This window comes from Rissa tridactyla, chromosome 2, assembly GCF_028500815.1.
Source record: "Rissa tridactyla isolate bRisTri1 chromosome 2, bRisTri1.patW.cur.20221130, whole genome shotgun sequence".
In the NCBI taxonomy this organism is placed as follows: Eukaryota; Metazoa; Chordata; class Aves; order Charadriiformes; family Laridae; genus Rissa; species Rissa tridactyla.
In genome coordinates, this window is record NC_071467.1 from 156,039,670 (window position 1) to 156,049,664 (window position 9,995).

Genomic DNA, 9,995 nt, shown 5'->3' on the forward strand with positions numbered 1-9,995 from the left:
TTTATAATCTTGACTGTACCCTGTGCTCTGTTCTTTTTTGTGCATCTCCAGCAAACGTAAGATCCTAACAGAGACCTAAGACATGAACTTGAAAGATGTCCCAATGTAGGCAGGTACTGCAGCCTGCATGTCTATCCCTGTTTTCTACTTGACACTAATAGTAAGTGGGCGTGCATTGAAATAGATCAGGTTTAAATAAATTACAAATTACCTGATGTACTTTGGAAGGCAAGTTAGATTAAAAATTAAGAATTCCCTTGGCTTCCACACCTTTTTTTTCCCCTCTGTCCACACAAGGCGTGACATGTTCCACTTGACAGAATTTAGGCATGTATTACTCTGTCATTGCACAATTTTCTACAGTACTAGAAATTTAAATGCATAACTCCTTCCACATTTCCTTTATTTCGTTGTGCTCCCAATTTTGCTGAAATGCTCCCAACAGCTGTCCCATGCACTGGAAATTTGTAAGGTATTTGAAAAATAAGAATTCATCTAATCAGCCAAGCCGGTAGCTAATCCTTTCCAGAAATTAATTTCAGTAATGACTATATGAGCACTATTCAATCATAAACATGCTGTTAGAGCCATCCCTGTTTCTATAGTCTCTCGGTGGTGCTGCAGCTGCCCTATTATGAAGGGGCGTGCTGCTTCGTAAACATTTCGCTACGACCACTTGAGGCTGCTTTCTTGAAGTGTTCTTGAGTAGTGAGATTTAACTTCACACTTTTATTAATGTTGTGTTTTGCTTGCAAAAACATTGTTTTCTAGAGCAGAAGGAGCTCGTCTCTAAGCATATCCCCACACCTCCCTGGTTTCTGGAAAGATCCCTCCCATAGCTGGTCTGGGACACTCAGACTGCCCCGCAAAATTATTTTTATGCCTTGTACAAGAACAACTAACAGCACCCAGCAAGACTCAGACCATGTGCTGTGCTGATCGTCCAGAGAGGCACCGGGGAAAATGGGCACAAGAACGGACATTGCCCGGGGAGCCACCCAAGCGTCCCTCTGTAACAAAAGCTTCTGCAGGATACACGTGGCGTTTGCATCATGCCTAGATACGGCATTGGCTTAATAGCCGTAGTTTCTCTAAAGTGTTAGAAAAAATTCCAAAAGTAGACTCAGATTTGGGGTATCCATTCTGAATCTGATTTTTGCACAGGTTGATGGAGTTGGACATCCTTAGCAAATTGGTGTATTTCAATTAGATAGACGAAATAATTGCCTCCTAGTCCTACAAAATGAAAAGACCTATTCATGTTGGAGTCTTCCATCTGTAAGTACATTTATTCTGTAGAATCTCATCCAAATTCAGCTAAAGTCTAAATCAAGATTGTCTGCCATTTCAACAATCTACTATTGTAAAGCTGTTTTCACTCTCAGTCCCTATGTATTTATGTGCTAAAGTTTTAAAGCTAATTTATCAAGCAAACACTGCACACAATGAACCTTGCCTAAGTGAAAAGCTCAGACTCCCGTTTCCTTAACAGAAAATGCTTTTGAGGTGGGTTTATTTGATAACCTGTTGTTCTGGCAGCGATATACGGTCCCTCTCACCTTTTGATTTCAGCAGCTTAAGTCTAACAAACAGGTTGGTCAGAAAATATTCATTCTGAAGACAGTTTTGCTTCCGTTTGGTTTCTTGGCTTCAAAAAGCTGCTCCATGTCAGTAGCCAAGTTTCAGAAAAATAGTCACGTTCTGGTCATCACAATGAAGAGATACGGTCCTGAACAGACCTGGCAGCTTCCCTAACCTCTTGCTCTGTAGGTTGGATGTAAAAGGTAAGGACCAAGGGACATTGGTAAATGGTGGTTACAGAAACTACTGCTTCTTCTCTAGGAACTCCTCCAGACTTAATCAGAGAACATCAATCTCTGAACTGCCAACCCAGTAGCATTGCATTAATTAAATACAGAAAATAAAGCTATAAACAGGCAATAGTGCTTACACATACCTGCAGCATCTGAAATATCAAGAGCATGATTTTATTTTGAAACGGTGCCAATTCATATCAGCACACAAAAGGCAGATAAGGGGAAGTTCCAAAATTGAATTAAGTATCAGACTCTCTTACTAAATTATCATTACAAAGGGCAGGCACGGTGATGGATCAAAGAGCTTTGGAGAGCAACAATACTGCTTCAGATGAGTAATGCCTTCTCATCTGTCTTGGTAACATGGCTGAGACACGCTTAGGAACCCTCTCAGGAATGCAATATATGCATGTTAATAGCTGTCGTTACCGTGTAAGCCTGGGAAAACTTTCAAGTTATTAAGGAAGTACAACAAAGACATATTGTGTTAGGTCTTTCCCAGCTGCTCCCCTTTACAGTTGTTGGAGGAAGGAGACAGCTCAACCAAGATGGAGATGGGGAGCAGGTCCTTTTGTTAGGTGGTTTGCGGTCGGAGTATGACAGAGCGCAGCGATGGCCAGCGGGGGATTCGCTCCGTGCCTGGCAGCTGCTGGAGTCTGGGGGGGGTGGCCTTATGGAAGGAACCCCTCACTTTCAGGATCAGGGTAAGCAGGGGCAGATCCGTGCTGCAGGTCAGAGATATACCGGCAGGGAAGGGCTCATGAAGAGCTGCCTTCTCCTGTGCCCGGTCCTCTGCAGGCATTCTACCAAGAGCACAGGCTGTGAGAATCCTCCAAAGGCCTTAAAGAGCCCCAAGAGGAGCTTCTGAAACATCTTGTCTCACCCACCTTCCCCAAGGAGTCAACAGCCAAACTGAAAGAGCGGAGAGCCTCACCAGATCACCTACAGGCACTTACTACACCTTACATTCCTGAGATTACAAAAAGTCCTCGGGACCCATCTGCAGCCTGCTGGTTATTATGGTCAGGAAAGAGTTGCTTTGCTAATCTTTCTGAATATGGACGCTCAGTCTTAGGGCTGGCAGAGTTCCGTCGTGCTTTAAGGAATAGGTAATTCATCTGCAAAAATAGCGCCTTATGTCAGCCCCGTCAGCGCTCTGGCCCCGGCAGAGCGGCATCAGCGGGTGGGTTGTCAGAAAGAGCCGTGTCCAGCCTTGCTTTACTGGAAGAAGGTGCTCACCGTGCGCAGCGCAACGCAGTGTGCCCTGGGCAGCTCTCCAAAACACCTGAAGGGCACGGTAGGCTATTGCCTATCTCTTAGGTCCAAAAGAGGGGGTTTATGCTCACTTTCTAATATTGAATTAGCGCCCTAGTTTTAAATTACTTTACATCCTACGTTGCTGACCCGTGACTCACTGTAGCTCTGTGGAAAATGGAGTGTTGTCAGAGAGGGCACCGGGACTGCTTGTGATCAGAGGCTCTTGACAGAGGTCCAAGGTGTGGAATTCACTGGCCCTAATGACTGAACTGCGCTCACAAATGGCCAATCACTTCTGCGAGCTTTCCCTGAATGGTGACGGGAGGAATCAGCCCAAGAAAATTTTCCATGTGAGAGAGAGAGAGGAAAAGGAGAGAAAAGGAAGAGGAATAAAAAAAGATCAAAGAGTAACAGCAGTGTTGGGAAGTAACACAGAGGAGGGCCATATTAATATTTTATTTAATTATGATTTTATTTGTCCTTGTTTAAGACTTAAAAGCTTTTAAGATCCAGAAGTGTAATATCAGAAGGGTCCAAGAGTACTGAGTAGATATGTCTTAAAGTGAAAAAGCAGGATGTGCTTTGTACTCGTAAGAGATATTCATGTTCAACTTTTTTCAAACTTCACGTGTTTGGAAATGATTTCAAGTGTGCTCAGATTTTTGGACTTGAGAACATCTGCAGGTCTAATTTTTGCTGGCACATAGAATTGCAGGCACATTTTCCTGTACTTAAATGCCTATTTTGTTTTGCCTGGAAAGCGAGCGGTTTGACATCTGAATGCCCCTGCAATCGGCTATGACATAAACTCTATCTACAGGTGTATTCTTGACCTAAAATTGGAAATTAAGTTAATGTCCTTTCCAAAAGTAATGCCTTCATCCTCACGTTGCTAGACTGAAGACAGTAGGTTTTGGGTTTTATAATAATGCTAAATCATTGTCAGCACATAGTTAAAAGGTATTAGCGGTGACATTTTAAAAATACCACCCTGCTATTCCTAAACCCATTGAAATAGCTAAATAGCTGCAAGGAGATAAAACAATATTTGAGGGAGATGGCAGTTTGGGAAGCTCTGCTACTGTATGAAGAGTCAGCAGGTGGTGCTTTTGAGTCGTGGCGTGGCCACACTGCCGAAAGCAGCCACTTCCAATTCTCCTACTAGTTTCAAAGAAGATTTATGTCATTCTGCAGGATCTTTTGGTTATAGTGTAAGGCACAGTAGTAATAATTTTGCCAAGTACTGTATTTTGCGCTATTGATATTGTTACAATTTGCCCTAACCACTCACTCTCCGTGGACCTGACTTTTGTAGGTGGCCCCAGGATCTCACGCGCTTGTAACCACCGTGCGTCTGGGTTGCAATTGCTGGAAGAGTCATTTGTGTTCCCTGGTGCAGATCCCACTAAAGGATCACCAGAGTGTCTGCCAGCACTGGGTTTTGGCTCTGCAAGTCACTCGACCATGTCAGTCTGAAGACCAGCGTAGCTGCCGTAATCAAGAACATGAAAAGGCTGGTTGCAGCCTGTTTTTTAGCTAGCCAGCAGTATTTCTGCAGTTCTCTATTCTTGCAGTCATAGAGGCGAGAGAAAGGACTGAACATTTCTCCTGAGACAAAGCAGAGACTTCCTCAGATGACAGGAGCTTCCCCTCCTCTGAACACAAGGCCACCAAAGCAGTCAATGTTCCACAATTTGAATTTTGTATTTTCTTTACTTTCTGCTCACTGACCTCCCTCTCCCCCAGCCCTTCAGCTGCTAGTCTCTCCACCCATCACAAACCCTTTCTTTCCACAGCTTTCATTCCTGGCTATGCAGATCCATATATCATTCACACCAGCATTGACCTTTTCAATCACAGAAATGCTGACTGGCATTCTTTCTGAAGGTAAACTAAAAATAACTGCTAATGATGTGGCTGTAGAATCACTCCTTGTTTTATGAATTAATTTCTTCTTCAATTTTTTTTAAACTTCCATTGATTCTCTCTCAATATGAAAGTCCTTGCGGTATTTTTTTCTTAGCCATTAAATCAACAAAACTCCCTGAGACATAAATGTGAATTGATATTCAGCATTTCAGGCTTTCCTTTGCTGTCGCTTTTCCTGTATTTGCATATGGCACACAAACACACCGTACTCTGGAAAGGTGGCATTTGTATCACAGTGGGATGGAGGAAAGAAGAAAAGCCTTCCTTACCAGTTTCTGTCTGGGTTTGTATAAGGTCACCTTGTCACCGAGCTGTTAGAGAGCCTTTCACAAGTACCTGAATGTCTTCACAGTTTCTTTAAATAATAGTGGGTGAAATCCAGGAGGGCCTTTGGTAGCAAACTATGACAGGGACTGATTTAATGTGTATAATTTACTATATAATCTCCTATTTGCCATGAATCATTGCTGCTAAGGTAGTGTCAGAAACACAGGAGTTGTGGACCTAAAGGGACGAGCATATTTTTCCTGGGGGGATGTATTACTACAGCGTCATCTGTGAAGAATTACTAAAACTTCCCTTTATCATATTGCCCCCAGACATACGTACATATATAAAAATACATGTATATACATGCATACCTGTTTGCAATACATACATATGTGGGTGTATATATATGTACACATACCTGAGGGGTAATGGTTTTGAACTGAAAGAGGGGAGATTTAGATTGGATATTAGGAAGAAATTCTTTACTGTGAGGGTGGTGAGGCACTGGCACAGGTTGCCCAGAGAAGCTGTGGCTGCCCCATCCCTGGAGGTGTTCAAGGCCAGGCTGGATGGGGCTTTGAGCAGCCTGGTCTAGTGGGAGGTGTCCCTGCCCATGGCAGGGGGGTTGGAACTAGATGATCTTTAAGGCGCCTCCCAAGCCAACCCATTCTCTGATTCTATGAAATATATATATAATATTATATATTGTATATTATATTTATACTTATATAATGACAAAACAGTCCTTGTCTTTAGAATTTACTTCACATATTTTTGGGGAATTACCCTTTGGCACATGGTGTACTGAACTATTACTGTTAATTGAAATTTGTGTGGTACAGATTAGGAAATTAGAGCCGCAAAGAAATATCAGAAAAAAACTGAGGTTGCGAACCATTACTCTGTAATACTTAATAATACTTAGGAACACTTAGATAGCACTTTTCATTGTCACAACTTAAAAAAAACCCCTAATTAATTAATCTTTGCAACATTCCTGCATAGTAAGTGCTATTCTGAAATAATACCTTAATTAGCAGATTTCCAAACAGCCCAAAAGGAGATACAGCAGAGGGCTCCATTTTAGATGGAGCTGTAGTGGTGGCACAGCAGTGCTGCTGTGTGCCCATGGTCTGACCCAGAGCGTGTGCGCCCTGAGACTGCAAAGTACAAATAGAGGGGTAAGGAGTGTCCAATTACTCCTATTCTCAATGTATTAACACTAATGATCGGGAAGTACTTCTACCCTGTGCATGTGGCACAGAGAAATGATCCTGAAACATTCAGTCACTGACATTTTGTTGGAAATTAAACAACTGATGTGCAAATTACCAGTACAGAACTCTTCCACTTGGCCTGTAGGATACTGCTGATCTCAGACCTTCTGGATTGCAAAGCCTGGGTTGCCATCTGATCCCGGCGTCCACTTTGTTCTCAGCAGTAAAAAGACAACACTAGTAGCTGCTAACATTGCATGCTCAAGCCAGATAGCACCCACCACGCCAGGGAAGGTGCTATCGCAGTCAGACTAACAGCATCTTCAAACACTGGAGGTGACAAGAAGGAACTTGGGGTCTCATCTATACTGTACTTTGAGAGCAGTCTCAAGCCCTTGTGTGAAGCCCTTGTTCTCTGACCATCCACTCTATGTGCTCTCAGGAACTGGGACTACGATCAGGGCAAAACCAGACAGACACACAAAAGGTCAACGGTGTACTTTGGGGTGTGCAGAAAGGCCTGCAGTCACTTCCAGAAGGGCTCTGACAGCACCTACAAGCACAGCCTGATGGTGATTCAGGCTGCTTCTGAGTCCTTCTGACAACCTTGGGGTGAGCTCTGGAACCTCGGAGACATGGCTTCTGGTACCACAAACAGAAAGCCATAACCTCAAAGTGGAGCACATGGAACAGGGTTCAGCAGCTTTCTCCCCAGAAAGCCCAGGTATGGGATACTCCTCCAAAATACAGCGCTTTTTCAGAGCTCCCAAAGAGTCAGCCAGAGTGCAATGATGGTGCTCACACCTCAACAAGACGTGCCAGACAACTAAAAGTTAGTTGACGTCTCCATTAACCATAACAGTTTGCAGGTGACCCAAAAGCTAGTGAGATCATAATTAATAAGGTTAGCTCCCATGAGTGATGTGGTGATCATGGAAACTAAGGCTCACCTGAACAGCAGGCACTGTCAGGAAGTTAAAGGCAAGGTCATATATGTATGAAACAAAAATGTAGGTCATAGTTATAGATTGGTACTAGGAAAAGAATGATTTAGAAAATAATTGTGAAGGCCTGATGAGTCACTTGGAGCACATGAGCTCCCAGTGTGTTGCAGCAGCCAAAAAGCAAAATGTCAGGCATAAACAATGTCATTTTGACTGAAAGCAACAGTACTGATCAAAGTATTGGCTCCTCGCTTCTCATTTCCATTTCTTAAAAGAATGTTGGCAAGTGTAAAAGGGTTCAGAAAAAGTCTATAATAATTATTTGAGATTTGGATAATTTCTTCCAATGAGAAATCAAATGAGCTCGATCTCAGCAAAGAGAAGAGCCTATAAATACCTGTACAAAGAGACACCTGGGAGTAGAAAACTCCAAGTTAACAGGGAAAAGGCTAGAAACTGAAAGTGTCAAATTCAGACTAAAAGTAGAGTTCATTGAGGGTATGTAACTAGAGATTTCTAGTTGGGAAATTCTTTCCAAATGAGTAAACATGAGATATAGTTTAGCTCTGGAAGAAACTGCAAGCCTGAAGAAGTCTGCACTTGATGAAACTGTATGGTCCATGCTATGCAGCACAACAGAGCAGATCATTGCAACGTCTTGTTGGGGTGTTTCCATCTCATGCATGGTGTCAGCTTGACAGAGCGTCTGACCTGCACACATACTAGTTTACATCCAATCTTACTCTGAAGAGAAATAAGTTGTCTCCTGACCAGGGAAACTCAGACATAGACTAGAGAACATAAAAATCCCATCCTTGCAGTATATGTTAGGCTCGAAATTGCTCCTGTTGACCTTTCGTATCTACTATATGCCATCTAAAGCAAGCCTCATAGTGTCCCATGCCTCTACCTAGTCTCACATACACTACTGTGTTATGTACATGGTTCACATTCAGAGTTGCACTGCAAAAAGACATGTCTGGCTGGCCATGAAACAGCTGTGCCTGTGGCCAACATCTGGAAGGACCATGCTTGCACCTACAGCTTCTTTGGCAAGAAGATTTGCCAGCAGCAATATGAGGAAATAGATGACATATGCAGTACAGACGGCTTTTTACAGCTGAGCAGTGCTGGTTTGCATGAAAGATGTTGGATACAGACACGGGAAGGTCAGAAACCAGTCCTTGGCTGCAGCCAGGAACTGCCAGATTTTGCGCCAAACTGCATGTGGTACTTGGGAGACCCTGTTGGTACCTCACGTGGTCAGCAACCTTTTGTAGTTAAGGCTGCGCACCAGAGCTTGACAAATGACAGACATCCTCCATTTCAGACCCTTCACTCACTAAAGCAGCTAAAAAGAGAAAGACACACAGAAAGAGAGAGAGAGGGAGGACCAGGCAGGCCCTATCTCCCTCCATCCTTGGAAGCAGCCTTGGAGAAATTAGCTAAAAGCACATGTCCCGCTTATGGGGCAGACATCTAGCTTCAGCACACGCTTCATAAAGATATCCTTATCACTGTAGGATGAAGAGGGAGTGAGAAGAGGACATTTGAGTTATGCTTAATGAGAGTAAACTGATTTATGTAGTCTGCAGCTCCCGGCAGCCAGAGGATGAGATCAGCTGCATCTAGTGCCCCAAGAGTACCTTCCAAAACTACTTCACCGAGAACTTGCCATCACAGACAGAAGGGGAACTGCTGTCCATTCACAGGGGTGATCTCCTGCCTTGTTTGCTTGCAAACGGTGGCCCATCTCCTTGTGATTAAAAGTGCCTTAATCCCCAGAACATGGGCAGCCACATGCAGGTCACCTCTTTGGAAAGTGTTCTGTCCGCTACCTGCTTCTGAACTACACCTGAACTACGCCTGGTTGGGAAAGGGCTGCTTTGCCTGTCTAAAACCATGCTTCAGGCCATCCATCGTGTGTAGGTGCAGTGCCTGGGTATGTTCCCTGGCACTGTTCAAAGTACTAGTACAGATGTACCCATGTATCACCAGCAGGCCTCAGGAGCTCAACACTATGACCACAACCAGGTCCACACATGGTCCAGCATGGCCGCGGCACTGTGGGGTGCATGCCACGGGCCCTGTAACAACGATATGGGCACATCAAGGGATTCTTCCTGCTGGCCTAGGCTCTGTGTAAGCACACAGGTGGAAACCAGGACACTGGTTTTACCCCCAAAACCCTAATGGCTTTGGATTTTGTTACCTGGGAAATGTCCTTCTACATGTGAGCGGGAGTCCTGCACAAGGCCAGCACTGCTGATGGGCTGTGCTGTGCAGGGGGCTGGGACATGGGGGTTCGCTGTCCTTTATCCACCTCCTCGGAGTTACCAGAGCCCAGACATGTAATTCCGGCTGCTTCAGCATTTCTTCCTTTTCCCACCCAAGCCGGGGAGCAGGCAGGACAGGAGCTCCTCTTTGTGAGAGCCAGCATGGACAATGCACTCGGAAAAACCAGGCTCTCTTGTTAACTCCAGAAAAATCCATTTATGTGTCTGTGCTCTTCCCTACCCATCAGTAAAGCTGCTGGGCAGGAGGTGTTTCCACATCTGCTA